Below are 17,961 nucleotides of genomic sequence, written 5' to 3'. Positions count from 1 at the left end.
CTGTAACAGTTGCCAGCCCATATACTTAGCTGTCTCTTCATTTGACTGAAGCAAAAATGCCCCAGCTTCTATCAGAATAATAGTGACCGGACTCCTAGTATGACCATGACCCATGCCAACTTAGATTATCACAATGCTTCTGTCTGTAATTGATACACCTGCAAGGTGTGTGGTAATATCTCAACCTGTATGTCATGTGGTCTGAAATCTGTTTCTGTTAGCAAGAGACAAAGCTTTGCTGTTGCAGTCCCTCATGGAATTGCTGTAGAATGCTAATAAATGTAAATTAGCAGGTTTTCAACAAGAAGTATCTGCCTGGTTGTCATAATTGCCATAGAGCTGCTTTATTTTGTAGAACAGTAGTGTAGCTAGGATGGGGGAAGGAGACAGCTGCGAAGTGTTAGAGGATGCAGTCACGAATACCACAGTGCTGGTACAGAAGAGTTTCTTTCTGTTTTTTTTTTTTCTCCTTCACTTGAGGAGCTGATCGGGACATGGATAGACCAATCAACTGCCAACAGTCTCAGCCCAGCCGAAGTCCTTTCCTTTTTTTGCTCTTCAGTGGAAGCTGATGCGCCATTCGGCTTCCTACAGTCAGTCAAAGTCTTTGGGGCAGGGCCGTAGATTTCAACTTAAGGAAGTCTGTGGACTAATCTTTTTTTTTTTTTTTGTAGTAGTAACTACTCTACCATATGCCCAAGGAAATGTTTAAGTCAGTAAATAAGATGTCTGAATTTTTATGGAATAGTAACACACCAAGAATTAGTTTCAATAAGCTGTTTGATACAAAATTAAAGGGGGTCTGGAGATTCTAAATGTCAGTCTCTATTACTTAGCAGCAAAGTGATCATAACTTTTCATGTCTTGCTACTTCCCCTCATCTAAATTAGTACTGTTGCTCACGTCTGCCATTAGAACACAACGTTTAGAGAAAAGAAGTCTCCTTGAAATCTGTACTGTTTGCAGACCGACATTTGTGGCAGTTCTGTATACTTCCTGCTTATTTTAAATTATTATTTCTGGGGTTTCATCTTCTTTTTAAAAAATTAGATGTATTCAATGAGATTTTTATTTTGACAGTCATTATTAAATAATCCAGATATTAACATTAATTCTTCAGAACAGTTACGAATCTCTAAATTTCTAGTGCTAGAAAATGTGCATCTGTTTTATTTAATTGAAAACTTTGTTATATAATACTTTTGTTATATTAAGCAAATTGTATCTTCCTCCCAGAGCTTATCCATTGCTAAAGCTAAGTAGAGTGGATCTGCTAAAATTCTTCACATTTTCAAGATAATAGAGAAAACTGTTTTTTTCCCTCAACTTTGATATATATATCTCAGGAAAAAAAATATTTTTTCTTTTTATGTAATACTAAAATCCTCTCTAAGTTCTGCTGGTAACAGCTGACTCTGAGCTATATATATATATATATATATATATATATATATATATATATATATATATATATATATGTGTGTGAGTGTCTGTGTCTGTGTATGTATGTATATATATATATATATATATATATATATATATATTTCAAAAATGGGACAATATCTGACAGAATGCACATAAAATGCTTCTGTATCAAACTTGTGCACCAACAGTTCATGTTACTTATGGGCAAAATACCCAACTGATCATGAAATACATGCAAAGAAAATCAATCAGCTGATTTATTTCTTGTGTTTTGAAACTGCTGAATTGTGTTTGTTTAGTGCATGATTTAGTGCATGATAAGGTGGATATTGTAAAGGGTATATGGGGCTCTTAAAATCCATGGATTCAGAAGATATTGTCCAAGATTTTAGCTGGGATCCCCAGGGGGCCAGTGTGAATGATAAGCCTTACCTCAAGCGGTAACCCCCTTTCCAGGCAGAGACTGCCCCACTGCAGTTCTTTTCAGTGAGCAGAAGGTACCAGGAGTTAGGGTGGTCTAGCTGGCCATGGTAAAGGGTAATGAGGCTATCTAGTGGAGTGGCTAATGCTAATTGGACATGTGCTTTCCCCAGAAATGCCTGCAGCTATAGATTTACTCTGCCAAACAGTTCAAAGAATTGCTCAGTTGTTTAAAATTTTCACAGCCAGCCAAGAAATTTAACTCTACCAAAAGGCTGCAGTCACCAATTTTTCTTTATGGAAGAAGTCATGGTATAGTTAAGTGCAGCAAAGTTCAATGGAGACATCAGGGTAGGGGTGTGTGTGTCTGTGTGTGTGTGTGGGGGGTCTATATTATATTGTCAACAGCTGACAATGTCGACTCTGAATTGTTCGACACCAAAATTTCGAATTACAAAAATAACGAACAGCCAAATAACCGATTTCTTTCTGTTCTCTGACACCTGCCCTTTCCCTGAGTGTAGTGCGGTCTCAGAGTTAGAATATTTAGTTAGGGGGGTGTGGGGGGGCACAGCCCCCCATTTGGCAGTGTGGGGGGCAAAGCCCCCCCACTTAAATATATTTGTTTGTGTGCCATTGGTGTTTGGCCAACCGATTTCTTTCTGTTGGAAAGAAATTGGTTATATGGATGTTCGCTATTTTTGTAGTTCTACATTTTGGTGTCGAACAATTCAAAGTCGACATTGTCAGCTGTCAACAATATAATATAGACCCATGTGTGGCAGTATGTATGCATGTCTGCAAGCATATGGGTGTAGAAGGGTGTGTGTGTATCCATCTGGTGGTTGCAGTAGTTTAGCTAAGGGATGGTGGGTGGGAGAGAGAGAGTGTGTGTGTGTGTGTGTGTGTGTGTGTGTGTACGCTCACATGTAAATAAGGGAGTACCTGCCATACCTCTCCATGCCCTTGCTCAAGACTTTCAGACCAAGATAGAAATAATGATGGGACAAATGTCCACAATCGGACAATTTTTAAGTGTTTCTCTAATTCACATAAAATGTTAATAGGAACAACAGGCTGAGCATCAGATTGCATTTTCTGAATAAGAAGTATGAAAAGCTAATATATGGCATTATTAACTGACTGTAAACATCTGTGGTTTACCAGAAAGTCTTAATGATTGCAAAGGAACAAGCAAACGCATGGGACAATGTCAGGGAGTTCTGCAAACCTCAGGACAGTTGAAAGGTGTGGTGTCTGTGCGTAAACAATTAATGGGCCTCCAGGGGACATTACTGCCGCAAAGTGCTTTTAGCATGAGTGGCAGAAACCATTTAGACATATGCAAATTAGCAGATAATGAGATCATCCTAATTGCAACTAAAGCTGTTTCTGAATCACTTTTTTCATGGTTGTGTAAATTGATCTACTTGTGATAGGCAGTTAACTCGTCATCTGACTTCTTTCTCTGAATCCCAGGCTTTAAATGGTTCTTCAGTCTTCTATGCATACCAATTTGTAGTAATTCTGAAAAACAATATATTCTGATGTTTTGTGTCAGGTAGGGTATTTTTTTTGTGCTAAAACATTGGTTAAAGAGAAGAAAGTTATTCTTAACAGAACCGTTGCATGAATCTTGTTTGAAGACACGCAAATGTATGTAGAAATGCATGGTTATTTTTTTTAAAAATGTCTGTACTTTTTGAGTAGTCTAGCTAAAATCTGCCATTTCTGATGGTATGGACTAATCATTTTGTTTTTATGTAAGATAGCTTGTGATGGGTTGGAAAACCGTGTTTCCTTTTGCTAGTTGTTTAATGCCACATCATGCTTTCAGACTCGTAATTTAAATTTTTAAGTTGAAGGATTTCACTGATGGATCTTTGGTAGAGTCGTTTATGGTGCTTTACCTAGATTTCTACTACAGTGATATACTCTTGTGAATTTATTTGGCAAAACTCCAACCCGTATGAGAACTGTTATAGTTCTTTTTTGAACATGGCATGTGCGTTCTGGACTATATGATAAAAAAAATCAGTAAATGAGATGTTTAAAAAAATGCTTCAAAAGCAAGACCAAATATTGATTGTGAAAACAGGGTATTATTATCTGGTGTCTAATTTTAACAGTCTTACGTCTTTGTGACATGGATGCCTTGAAATTCACATGAATCCTGGCATCCATGTTGAGTACATAATAAAAGGTTTTGACTGATGGGATACAATAATAATTCATTATAGTGTCTACCCCAAGTGCTATTAGTTGCATAAAAAAAAAGAATGAAGTGTTTTGCCTGCTTTCAAAATTGGTGAATCAATTTACGAGCACATCCAGACATCAACACACCTCTCAGCTTATTTGTGTACAGTTTTTGGAGGGTGGGGAACAAGGGATCAGAATTGGGGACAGTTTTTTTTAAATATTCTAATTCTCTTAAAAAGTTAAAAAAAAAAAACAGCAGGTTTTGCATTAGTATTAATTTCCTGAATAAGTATGAAACACTGATTCTGTCATTTTTAACTGACTGTAATCCACAGTGATTCAACAAAAAATCAAAAAAATTTACAAGGGATGAGGCAAAAATAGGAGACAAACTGAGGGACAGTTGACAGGCACAGAGAGCAGGCAAAAACAAAGCTGTTTTAACATCTGCCGCTGTCCTTTGCCAGCCATCACTGTCTGTTATTAGTGCGTAACACAAGGCCCAATCATAACATTGCTTAGGAGGTTGTGTAACAGTTTACATGAGCTGAATGACTGTTATGACTATTCCACGTTTCCTCCTAAAAATAGTGCCAAAATTGTCCTTAAACTACTCAGTTCCTCTCATTTTTTTCACCTAATGGCAGTAACCGGGGGGGAGCATGGGCATGCATGCTCTGGATATGCACCACCAGCTCAAGTTCAACTTGAATTGAGTGCTTGAGCTGCAAAAAACGTAAAGAGATGCCCCATCTTGGCTCCGGGGATGTAGGAGAGGATTGGTAGTAACCCTTTCTAAATAAATTGCTAACTGCATTGTCTTTTGACATTAGGCAATTCAACATCTGTTGAAAAATACTCTCGATGTCTACCCCACCCAGAGGAGTGGTTGCTTCCAGCACATGTCTGAAAAATGTCTCCTCAGTTGCTGACATTTTTTGCTGTGGCCATTTGATCATTTCACACCTTCACCAAGCATTAACACTTGGATAGTATCTCCAGGAGCTGGACCTCATTTGTCACTTTTTTTGCTTCAGGAATGGCCTAAGGCCTTTTGGCTGTCATCCAGCTTCTATCTCCTGGCAGGTTTAGTGCTACTCCACTGCTTGGGATTTTTCCCAGTTATGTACTGACTGAGAAGAACTCCCAGCTTCATCTATACCATGTTTACTTATCAGAATATTTATTTCTGAGGGTTTCCCCTCATTTTTAATTTCTTCTCTGTTAACTTCCCATGTCTATACAGCCTTGTTGATCTGGTAAGTATATATTAATATTTTCTAGTAAATGGGTGGAGGCAACCTGGAGCATGGAAGGGCAAGCTTTGGTTACCTAGTCTGGTGTATGTCATTGCACACACTGGTGAGAGTTTAGCACGTGCACATGAATTTAAATGAAAACTAGCCTTGCTGAAAGTAGCAGGAGAGGGTATCTTCTAATTTCACTGTGATTAAATACTTGTTATATATCAAGTACCCCAACATGTCGTGCTGTCTTCATTCTGGGCAAGCTTCAGTACAAAAGAGAGGGTACACTGCCAGACTCAGCAGTTAAGCTGATTGGAATTTTGGAAATCACAGAGTTGTTCATCATTAGATCACTGTTGCAGAAGCGTAATCTGTATGGATTATATTCTGCCTAAGGATATGATGGCCAGAGACTTCCAAAGCTTAAGAGCACCTTCCACATGCCCTAACCACTGAACAGCTAAAGGAAGGTGGTGTAATGTCGGTGCTTAGGGTGACAAATCTTTAAAACATTCATGTTGTCTTAAGTACAGCCTTTGCGTGATTGGCAGTCAGCTAGTGCTTCTCCAAGACTGAGCAGATAAGTAACTCATTGGGGACTGCCTTCTACTTTATCAAGTAAATTTATTTTTCCTGTCAAAGTATTGCTAGAAGCTAGGACTGGTGTTTTTAGTAGATGTCACTAAAAATTTTACCCTTAAAAACTTAAATTTTTGTCAGGGTTTTTTGTTGGGAAATTCCTTTCAAATTAGTATTTTTATGAGAAAATATTTTACGTTTTAGTTAAATTTATAGCTAGGGGCTAGGGTTGGGGGTTGCCACTAAATTTCTTTTTTTTTTCTTTTTTTTTTACCTCAAAACTTCACAATTCAGTGAAATTGTAGTGCTGACTGTCCAAGTCTGTGCTACCTGCTTATCAGACACATTTTTTTAGTCGTCTCATGAATCAGGCTTTGGGTTGTTTGGTTCTTCCCTCCCTCATCTGCAAAAAGAAAAAAGTTGTACATGAGTGCTCTTGTCTTAAAGCCAGCTTCCTTTTTACCTCAGCCAGTGATGGGTGACTCTTCTGTAGCCATTTTGGGTACTAAGGGCTGCTCACCACTTTCTTTTGTCTCTCTGGTGTTGCTCTTTGAGAAGCTGCTAAGGACCGAAAGACAGACACATTCTCTGCAACAGCTGTTTGGCTGTCTTCAGGTTGCTCCTTGAGAACGTGCTAAGGACCAAAAGACAGACACATTCTCTGCAACAGCTGTTTGTCTCTTGTCTTCAGGCAGGGGAAACTTAAACTTGTCAGTATCAGAGGGACTGACAATGCTGTACCTCAAAGCTTCTCTGAGGAGCATGGATGTCATTCTATTCATATGTTGCACTATTCACAACATAAGGGAGTCCACCACTGGCTGACTAGTAATTCCAGCCAGTATACAAAAGTCTAGTGCTATCAGCTAACATATGTCAGCCATAAAGTGACATTGGGTATAAAGCGGACGTCGGCACGTATCAACCTCAGAACTTTTCTGCCGCCTATCCTGTCGCCTGCTCCAGTCGCCGCTCATCAGACAAGTTGTGAACTTTGGTTCAGATAAGTACCTTATTGGGTTTTTTTTCATTACTTTTTTGTCTACTGTGTTCTGTTTTGATTACATGTTAGCTAGGAAGGGCAAATGTCAATGTGGAAGGCAGATTCCACATAAGGACTCTCATGACCTTTGCTTGTTTTGTCTAGGCTCAGACTATGACCATACTGCTTGTACTGTTTGTAAGGCCTTTCTACCCAAGCCCCTACATAGTCGTTTAGCTTCCCTGAAGTTATATTTTGAGAATCGGTTCCTAAAATGTCTTGCGTGTGACATGGAAGCTGCATCAGGCCCTTCAAATGAGCCACAAGCTGAAAAGGCCAAGAAACCAAGACCTGATTTACTCACTGTTCCCTCTGTTCCAGACGTTCCTCCTGAGGCCGATGCTGGCCGGAGGCCATTCCAGAGTCTGTAGATGTCCTGTGATTGGTACCAGTGTGGAGGCTATGAAGGACCCTACCAGCACATCCTCAAGGGAATCGCAGACGGCCTGTTCGGGCATAGGGGGAACCACAGCTTGTTCTTACTGAAGGCCCGCATGGCATTACCCAAATCATAGTGCAAGAGGATGTTCCTACAAACATTGTGGAGTGTAGGCCAAAGTCAGCCCCATTCACCTTCCACCATATGGAGGCCCCCAAAAAGAAAAAGGTTAAAACTAAACATGTTTCTCCAGCTCCTCTAGAACAACCACTGGATTGGCTTGGCAGGCCTTCTCCCAAGGTTTTTTCGGCACCTTTATGGCTGTGTGTCAGACCTCAGATCCATTTCCCCCTTCTACCCCTTTAAAGAGGACTTCTGAGGAAGTTTCCTCAGATGAGGAATCAGCAGGAGATGAATCATTGGCTTACTCAGCCCAAATTTCTTCCCCTCTGGGTTATGCCTCACCAGAAGAGGAATCTAATGGCACTGATTCCCCTGGGGAGGAGATCTTGTTTAGGGAAACTATCTTTAAGATGAGAACGTTCTTCAGGTTGGACTGCTGTCAGGTATCAGGCATCCAAAAAAGGTGCTATGACCTCCTACAGATGGACTCTCCCTCACCATCTGCCATACCTCCTCTTCTGCCAGCCTTCGTAGGTGTCTTTGCAGTTGCTTCTAAGTGCCCTGATTCCCAGCCTGCAGGCCCCAAGAGGCCAGATAGATTTTATAAAGTGCAGGAGGAATCCAAATTCATATTCAAATGCTCCTCTGCAGATCCTGTGACCATTTCTGTCTCTGAAGTGAAGGTATCCAAAATGCTGCCTTCTACCTGCCTGCTTCCCTCAAATAAGGAGGGCAGTGTCATGGAAAGAATTGGGGAAAAAGGGCTATACTTCAGCTACTCTGGCCTCCAGGGCAGTTAACTATCAGACCCATATGGCCATATATTCCTTGGCTGTTCTCTCAGGTGCTGGCAACCTACTTTCTGAGCTCCCTGATTCCCCCACTGTGGCCAAACTTTCCTACATTCTTAATTCCTCTGCCCAGGTTACACGGCATTCCATAAAGTGCAGTTATGCCCTGGAGGCCTCAGCTAAAGCAGCTGCATCTGGGTCAGTCCTGAGGAGGTATACATGGCTCAATATCCAACCTTTGCCTGAAGACATTAAAGCAAAGATCATGGGTGCTTCTTTGGACAACAAGGCTTTATTTGGTACGTTGGCTGCAGAATTATTCAAATCTCTTCAGGAGAAAGGCAAGGAACTGCAAGATCTTAAGCATATTTTTGTTTCCCCTGTCCATAGGTTTCAGAAGAACTACCTTTCCAGTACCACCTTTGTCAGAAAGCCTGATAGGCCCCAGTCTTCCAAAGGTAAGAGAGATACTAGGAATCAATTTCCATTTAAGTTTGCCTCCTCTACTCCCACCAAAGAAACAGCCCTTTCAGGCTAAGCCTGACAGTCTGTGACTAACCGCCTCCAGGCCCATTAACATCTCTCTCTCTCCCTCTGTCTCTGCTTGGAAACAGATAACCCAGGACTCTTGGGTCCTGTCCATCATCCAATGATGCTTTATGGTGTGGAAGACTGCGCCTCCCTTCTGGGATATTCCACATCCCCCAGAACAACAACTGGTACTTTTTCCCCAGGTAATTTCCAACATTCTGTCCCAAGGCACTATTCCGGAAGTGCCACCCGCCCAAGTTGGAAAAGGATTTTACTCCACGATGTTCCTGGTACCCAGGAAGGAGGGTCCTTGGAGACCCATTCTAGACCTATCCCATCTAAATACCTTTCTGAAGGTTCACATTTTTCGTATGCTAACATTACCCACTCTTCTTCTCCTCTCATACTTCCTCAGGCCTTTATGGTGTCTTTGGATGTCAAAGATGCCTACCTTCATATTCCCATTCATCTTCAGTTCAGAAAGTTTCTTTGCTGTGCTATAGCTTCCTCACATTTTCAGTTCTGTGCCTCACCCTTTGGACTATTTACTGCCTCGAGAGTCTTCACAAAGTGCTTAGCTCCTGTTATAGCCTACTGCAGGCTACAGGGCATACAGATCTTCCCTTACCTAGACGACCTACTCCTGCACACCCAAACTCCAGACATCTTTTAGGAGAATCTCTCCTTCAGTGTTTCTCTGCTGGAGAGTCTAGGGTTTACGATCAACTACCACAAATCTGCTCTGATCCCTTTCCAAGACCACATTTTTCTTGGCTGCAGGATCTAGTCAGATGGGATGTTAGCGTCCTTACCTCCAGAAAAGGTCCTGTCCCTAACCATCTACTTCCAGGACCTTCTGCATCTCCAATCCCTGACTGCTAAGGAGTTTCTTCTCTTCCTGGGGTTCATGGCCTTCACAATCCCCATGCTCCCCTTAGCCAAGTTACACATGAGGAAATTCCAGTGGTTCTTGAGGATAGTTTGGAAACAACACTCCTATCCTCTGGAGTTTATCTCATTTCTTCCTTGATTGAAAAAGGAGTTGAACGTGGATCCTAGAGGTAGCAAAGAACAAAGGTCTACCCCTGCAATCACCTCTCCCCACACAGGCGCTGTACACAGATGCTTCAGACATGGGATAGGGAGCAGCACTGGAATCCTGGAGGGTCAGAGATATCTGGTCTCCAGCCCAAAGAAGAGAGCATATCAGTATAAAGGAGATGAGATGATTTTCACCCTCCAAATTTTCAAGCCTCTACTTTCTCCAGGGGGGTTGAAATGGTTTACAAGCAATATCGCAGTCCTCTGGTATGTCAACAAACAGGGAGGAACCAAGTCTTACCTCCTCTGCAGACTGGCATTACGAGCCTGAGAGTTGGCTTTACAGAGTCAACTCTCCCTTCAGACTGTTCACATTCCCTTGACTCAGAATGTTGTGACAGACACACTCAGCAAGTCCATGACTCAATCTCACAAATGGATGCTACACAGGGATGTGTTTCTGGACCTGGTATGTCGATGGGGTATACCTCAGATAGACCTCTTTGCCTCCCCCATGGACAGACAACTTCCCAGGTTTTGTGCCAGGGTTCTAGATCCCTGGCATGGAAGGTGAATGTTCTTTCTCTTGGAAGGGGATGTTTCTTTATCCATTCCCCCTTTCCCACTTCTCCAAAAGGTCCTGTTGAAAATCCAGCAGTACCAATAGGAAGTCCTGCTGGTGACCCCCTTTTAGCCAAGACAGTATTGGTTCCACCTTCTTCTCCATTTACCAAGGGCAATCACCACAAGTTACCCCACAGAATGGACCTACTCACACAGGACAAGGGAACTCTAGTACATCCACAGATGTCAACTCTAAATCTGTCCCTTTGCTTGATAGGGTTTTGATCCCTTCAGACACCTTTTTTCTGAGGAAGTTCTTCAAGTTCTGCAGGAGGCCAGTAAACTCACAACTAGGAAATCCTGTGATCTGAAGTTGTTTTCATTTGATCTTCAAACTGTGGTAATATGGATCTAGTACGGATCCGACTCTGCCACGTTTTCCAGCATTGGATCTGAGCTCCAAACTCCTCCCCTACCCATAATGCCCCTGTCTCCCTCCTCCCCTTAGATCTTGTTTACCGTGCATTCAGTCAGCATCATGGTTGGATTGCTTCATCTTCCTGGTAGGTGAATCTAATATATTTCTGGATTTTTCTTCTCTTTTCTACCTCGTTTAGCCTTTTATCTCTAGTTCTATCCTATACCCTTTCTTGCGCTCAAGCGTCAGTCCTGTAATTCAAAAAAAAAAAAAAAAAAAGCCCCTTTCTTTCCCTTCTTCTCTATTCCCTTTTCCATACATCTATATGCATGTGTGTGTATACGCGTGTGTGGTCCGTTACCATGGCTGCCATCCCCAAGCTATGTTTTCAGAAATCCACAGTGTGTGGCCGTAAGCTTCTCCATTCAGATGGCCGCACTCTGTGTGTTGTTTAGCTGGGAGTCCCCGCACCTAGACTGTGCTTTGATTGACAGGAGGAACAAATTGATCTTCAAGGGCCTCCTTCTTGTTGGGAAATTCCTTTCAAATTAGTATTTTTATGAGAAAATATTTTACGTTTTAGTTAAATTTATAGCTAGAGGCTAGGGTTGGGGGTTGCCACTAAATTTCTTTTTTTTTTTTTTCACCTCAAAACTTCACAATTCAGTGAAATTGTAGTGCTGACTGTCCAAGTCTGTGCTACCTGCTTATCAGACACATTTTTTTTAGTCGTCTCATGAATCAGGCTTTGGGTTGTTTGGTTCTTCCCTCCCTCATCTGCAAAAAGAAAAAAGTTGTACATGAGTGCTTTTGTCTTAAAGCCAGCTTCCTTTTTACCTCAGCCAGTGATGGGTGACTCTTCTGTAGCCATTTTGGGTACTAAGGGCTGCTCACCACTTTCTTTTGTCTCTCTGGTGTTGCTCATTGAGAAGCTGCTAAGGACCGAAAGACAGACACATTCTCTGCAACAGCTGTTAGGCTGTCTTCAGGTTGCTCCTTGAGAACCTGCTAAGGACCAAAAGACAGACACATTCTCTGCAACAGCTGTTTGTCTCTTGTCTTCAGGCAGGGGAAACTTAAACTTGTCAGTATCAGAGGGACTGACAATGCTGTACCTCAAAGCTTCTCTGAGGAGCATGGATGTCCTTCTATTCATATATTGCACTATTCACAACATAAGCGAGTCCACCACTGGCTGACTAGTAATTCCAGCCAGTATACAAAAGTCTAGTACTATCAGCTAACATATGTCAGCCATAAAGTGACATTGGGTATAAAGCGGACGTCGGCACGTATCAACCTCAGAACTTTTCTGCCGCCTATCCTGTCGCCTGCTCCAGTCGCCGCTCATCAGACAAGTTGTGAACTTTGGTTCAGATAAGTACCTTATTGGGGGTTTTTTTCATTACTTTTTTGTCTACTGTGTTCTGTTTTGATTACATGTTGGCTTGGAAGGGCAAATGTCAATGTGGAAGGCAGATTCCACATAAGGACTCTCATTACCTTTGCTTGTTTTGTCTAGGCTCAGACTACGACCATACTGCTTGTACTGTTTGCAAGGCCTTTCTACCCAAGCCCCTACATAGTCGTTTAGCTTCCCTGAAGTTATATTTTGAGAATCGGCTCCTAAAATGTCTTGCGTGTGACATGGAAGCTGCATCAGGCCCTTCAAATGAGCCACAAGCTGAAAAGGCCAAGAAACCAAGACCTGATTTACTCACTGTTCCCTCTGTTCCAGACGCTCCTCCTGAGGCCGATGCTGGCCAGAGGCCATTCCAGAGTCTGTAGATGTCCTGTGATTGGTACCAGTGTGGAGGCTATGAAGGACCTTACCAGCACATCCTCAAGGGAATCGCAGATGGCCTGTTCGGGCACAGGGGGAACCACAGCTTGTTCTTACTGAAGGCCCGCATGGCATTAGTGCAAGAGGATGTTCCTACAAACATTGTGGAGTGTAGGCCAAAGTCAGCCCCATTCACCTTCCACCATATGGAGGCCCCCAAAAAGAAAAAGGTTAAAACTATACATGTTTCTCCAGCTCCTCTAGAACAACCACTGGATTGGCTTGGCAGGCCTTCTCCCAAGGTTTTTTCAGCACCTTTATGGCTGTGTGTCAGACCTCAGATCCATTTCCCCCTTCTACCCCTTTAAAGAGGACTTCTGAGGAAGTTTCCTCAGATGAGGAATCAGCAGGAGATGAATCATTGGCTTACTCAGCCCAAATTTCTTCCCCTCTGGGTTATGCCTCACCAGAAGAGGAATCTAATGGCACTGATTCCCCTGGGGAGGAGATCTTGTTTAGGGAAACTATCTTTAAGATGAGAAAGTTCTTCAGGTTGGACTGCTGTCAGGTATCAGACTTCCAAAAAAGGTGCTGTGACCTCCTACAGATGGACTCTCCCTCACCATCTGCCATACCTCCTCTTCTGCCAGCCTTCGTAGGTGTCTTTGCAGTTGCTTCTAAGTGCCCTGATTCCCAGCCTGCAGGCCCCAAGAGGCCAGATAGATTTTATAAAGTGCAGGAGGAATCCAAATTCATATTCAAATGCTCCTCTGCAGATCCTGTGACCATTTCTGTCTCTGAAGTGAAGGTATCCAAAATGCTGCCTTCTACCTGCCTGCTTCCCTCAAATAAGGAGAGCAGTGTCAAGGAAAGAATTGGGAAAAAGGGCTATACTTCAGCTACTCTGGCCTCCAGGGCAGTTAACTATCAGACCCATATGGCCATATATTCCTTGGCTCTTCTCTCAGGTGCTGGCAACCTACTTTCTGAGCTCCCTGATTCCCCCACTGTGGCCAAACTTTCCTCCATTCTTAATTCCTCTGCCCAGATTACACGGCATTCCATAAAGTGCAGTTATGCCCTGGAGGCCTCAGCTAAAGCAGCTGCATCTGGGTCAGTCCTGAGGAGGTATACATGGCTCAATCTCCAACCTTTGCCTGAAGACATTAAAGCAAAGATCATGGGTGCTTCTTTGGACAACAAGGCTTTATTTGGTACGTTGGCTGCAGAATTATTCAAATCTCTTCAGGAGAAAGGCAAGGAACTGCAAGATCTTAAGCATATTTTTGTTTCCCCTGTCCATAGGTTTCAGAAGAACTACCTTTCCAGTACCACCTTTGTCAGAAAGCCTGATAGGCCCCAGTCTTCCAAAGGTAAGAGAGATACTAGGAATCAATTTCCATTTAAGTTTGCCCCCTCTACTCCCACCAAAGAAACAGCCCATTCTGGCTAAGCCTGACAGTCTGTGACTAACCGCCTCCAGGCCCATTAACATCTCTCTCTCTCTGTCTCTGTCTCTGCTTGGAAACAGATAACCCAGGACTCTTGGGTCCTGTCCATCATCCAATGATGCTTTATGGTGTGGAAGACTGCGCCTCCCTTCTGGGATATTCCACATCCCCCAGAACAACAACTGGTACTTTTTCCCCAGGTAATTTCCAACATTCTGTCCCAAGGCACTATTCCGGAAGTGCCACCCGCCCAAGTTGGAAAAGGATTTTACTCCAGGATGTTCCTGGTACCCAGGAAGGATGGTCCTTGGAGACCCATTCTAGACCTATCCCATCTAAATACCTTTCTGAAGGTTCACATTTTTCGTATGCTAACATTACCCACTCTTCTTCTCCTCTCATACTTCCTCAGGCCTTTATGGTGTCATTGGATGTCAAAGATGCCTACCTTCATATTCCCATTCATCTTCAGTTCAGAAAGTTTCTTTGCTGTGCTATAGCTTCCTCACATTTTCACTTCTGTGCCTCACCCTTTGGACTATTTACTGCCTCGAGAGTCTTCACAAAGTGCTTAGCTCCTGTTATAGCCTGCTGCAGGCTACAGAGCATACAGATCTTCCCTTACCTAGACGACCTACTCCTGCACACCCAAACTCCAGACATCTTTTAGGAGAATCTCTCCTTCAGTGTTTCTCTGCTGGAGAGTCTAGGGTTTACGATCAACTACCACAAATCTGCTCTGATCCCTTTCCAAGACCACATTTTTCTTGGCTGCAGGATCTAGTCAGATGGGATGTTAGCGTCCTTACCTCCAGAAAAGGTCCTGTCCCTAACCACCTACTTCCAGGACCTCCTGCATCTCCAATCCCTGACTGCTAGGGAGTTTCTTCTCTTCCTGGGGTTCATGGCCTTCACAATCCCCATGCTCCCCTTAGCCAAGTTACACATGAGGAAATTCCAGTGGTTCTTGAGGATAGTTTGGAAACAACACTCCTATCCTCTGGAGTTTATCTCATTTCTTCCTTGATTGAAAAAGGAGTTGAACATGGATCCTAGAGATTGCAAAGAACAAAGATCTACCCCTGCAATCACCTCTCCCCACACAGGCGCTGTACACAGATGCTTCAGACATGGGATGGGGAGCAGCACTGGAATCCTGGAGGGTCAGAGATATCTGGTCTCCAGTCCAAAGGAGAGAGCATATCAGTATAAAGGAGATGAGATGATTTTCACCCTCCAAATTTTCAAGCCTCTACTTTCTCCAGGGGGGTTGAAGTGGTTTACAGACAATATCACAGTCCTCTGGTATGTCAACAAACAGGGAGGAACCAAATCTTACCTCCTCTGCAGACTGGCATTACGAGCCTGAGAGTTGGCTTCACAGAGTCAACTCTCCCTTCAGACTGTTCACATTCCCTTGACTCAGAATGTTGTGACAGACACACTCGGCAAGTCCATGACTCAATCTCACAAATGGATGCTACACAGGGATGTGTTTCTGGACCTGGTATGTCGATGGGGTATACCTCAGGTAGACCTCTTTGCCTCCCCCATGGACAGACAACTTCCCAGGTTTTGTGCCAGGGTTCTTAGATCCCTGGCATGGAAGGTGAATGCTCTTTCTCTTGGAAGGGGATGTTTCTTTATCCATTCCCCCTTTCCCACTTCTCCAAAAGGTCCTGTTGAAAATCCAGCAGTACCAATCAGAAGTCCTGCTGGTGACCCCCTTTTAGCCAAGACAGTATTGGTTCCACCTTCTTCTCCATTTACCAAGGGCAATCACCACAAGTTACCCCACAGAATGGACCTACTCACACAGGACAAGGGAACTCTAGTACATCCACAGATGTCAACTCTAAATCTGTCCCTTTGCTTGAGAGGGTTTTGATCCCTTCAGACACCTTTTTTCTGAGGAAGTTCTTCAAGTTCTGCAGGAGGCCAGTAAACTCACAACTAGGAAATCCTGTGATCTGAAGTTGTTTTCATTTGATCTTCAAACTGTGGTAATATGGATCTAGTACGGATCCGACTCTGCCACGTTTTCCAGCATTGGATCTGAGCTCCAAACTCCTCCCCTACCCATAATGCCCCTGTCTCCCTCCTCCCCTTAGATCTTGTTTACTGTGCATTCAGTCAGCATCATGGTTGGATTGCTTCATCTTCCTGGTAGGTGAATCTAATATATTTCTGGACTTTTTCTTCTCTTTTCTACCTCGTTTAGCCTTTTATCTCTAGTTCTATCCTGTACCCTTTCTTGCGCTCAAGCGTCAGTCCTGTAATTCAAAAAAAAAAAAAAAAAAAAAAGCCCCTTTCTTTCCCTTCTTCTCTATTCCCTTTTCCATACGTCTATATGCATGTGTGTGTATACGCGTGTGTGGTCCGTTACCATGGCTGCCATCCCCAAGCTACGTTTTCAGAAATCCACAGAGTGTGGCCGTAAGCTTCTCCATTCAGATGGCCGCACTGTGTGTGTTGTTTGGCTGGGAGTCCCCGCACCTAGATTGCGCATTGATTGACAGGAGGAACAAATTGATCTTCAAGGGCCTCCTTTTTCCACCTTCCACTGAGGGCTTTGCTTCTACTTCTTCTTCCGCCCTGGCCTCTGGGACACAACCCACCCACCAAGAGGCCAGGGACTGGGAGAAGCACCAACATAAAGAGCGGGATAGGCCCAGGAAGCAGTCCTCCAACTGCACTTCCTCGGCCGAGCCCTTGGCTAAGTCTCACCTGGATTCCAGTCCGGGCTCCCCTTGGCTCTGGTTGCCCAACTTCTCACCAGACCCTGAGGTCGCTTGGGGCCGATCCCTGTATCGGCCTGTCCCCGGAGTATCTGTGACTTCTTCCATCCGGTCCACCCACAGTCTTTCTGAAGCCCAGGTGGACAGGATGAAGCGGAAATTCATCTGGACCCAGATCCAGATCGAAGTCTTGCCTGCTCCCTCCCCTTCTGGTCTGCCTTTCTTCCCATTGCTCCTTCTCCGATCCAACCTCCGGCTTTGGAGTCCTTGGGTCTGAGGCTTCTAGGCGTTGAGGGGTCGACGCCGATGGTACCTCAACGCAGACCATTGCCTTGAATGGTTTGGCTCTGACTGGTTCAGAGCAGTCCGGCTGTTGGAGCTGTAGCCTTAGCACCGGATAGAAAGGGAAGGCATTGGCTTTGAGGTTTTTGGAGTCTCAGCACCTGGAAGCTCTGATCCAACTACCCCGTGGACTCAGAGGGTTACAGATCCGGCCTTGGTCCCAGCTTCCGGGATTTGTTCTCCCTCTGCTTTTGACATAGTGGAGAGGGTTCTTTCAACTCTCTCGAGACCTTTGACATTATTGTCCTCAGAGTCCATCCTGGCTCCATGTCTTTCTGGTCTGGAAGCTGCCATCCTGACCCCTCAGTGGCAGCCTGTTGCCTCTCCACCCCAGGGAGTCCCCACCCCCCAGGAATGGCCAGAAATTTCAGAGTCCTCCCCATAGACCCCGCTGAGGAGCTCCCTTGTAAACATACTTGTAAAAAGAGGCACTTGGACTCCCCACCGGAGCCCTCACAGAGGACACCACCAACCTAGAGGAAGGGGAGGGTTCCCCCGGTCACCACTGGATGATGTATCTTTTGGAGATCCTATGCCAGCGTGGGGGGAGCTCTGTCCAAAAAACAAACCTGGATGAGTCAGTGTTCCTGGAGGCATTTGGCACAGGACCCCCTACCTCCTGGGTGTCCCATCCCGCGGATTTGCTTGTGGATTTGATTTCATCTTGGGCATGGAAGGAACCCAACACGGTGGAGCATTTCCCCAATCGTCCTGATAAAATTCTAGGTGCACCTTCTGATAAACAGCATTGGTTTAAGGAATCCTCGGTTGATGGCATGGTGGTTGCAGCAGCCACCCAAAAAAGAGCTTGCTCAGAAGAGCTCTATGGTCCATCCACTTGACCGAGAGTCCAGGGCCATGGACCATTTCAGGAAGTAGGGTTAC

At 44.0% G+C, this 17,961-nt stretch overlaps 1 protein-coding gene across 1 annotated transcript in view; it reads left to right on the top strand.

Moving 5' to 3' along the window:
* GTF3C1 (general transcription factor IIIC subunit 1) overlaps positions 1–17,961 on the top strand; it is a gene marked incomplete in the record, with an annotated part of 1,808,906 nt that overhangs the window by 1,561,772 nt on the left and 229,173 nt on the right.

Source organism: Protopterus annectens, chromosome 12.part0, assembly GCF_019279795.1.
Source record: "Protopterus annectens isolate FY-2018-M chromosome 12.part0, PAN1.0, whole genome shotgun sequence".
NCBI lineage: Eukaryota > Metazoa > Chordata > Ceratodontiformes > Protopteridae > Protopterus > Protopterus annectens.
The sequence above is the reverse complement of the archived record's forward strand: the minus strand, read 5'-3'. Positions and strand labels throughout refer to the sequence as shown.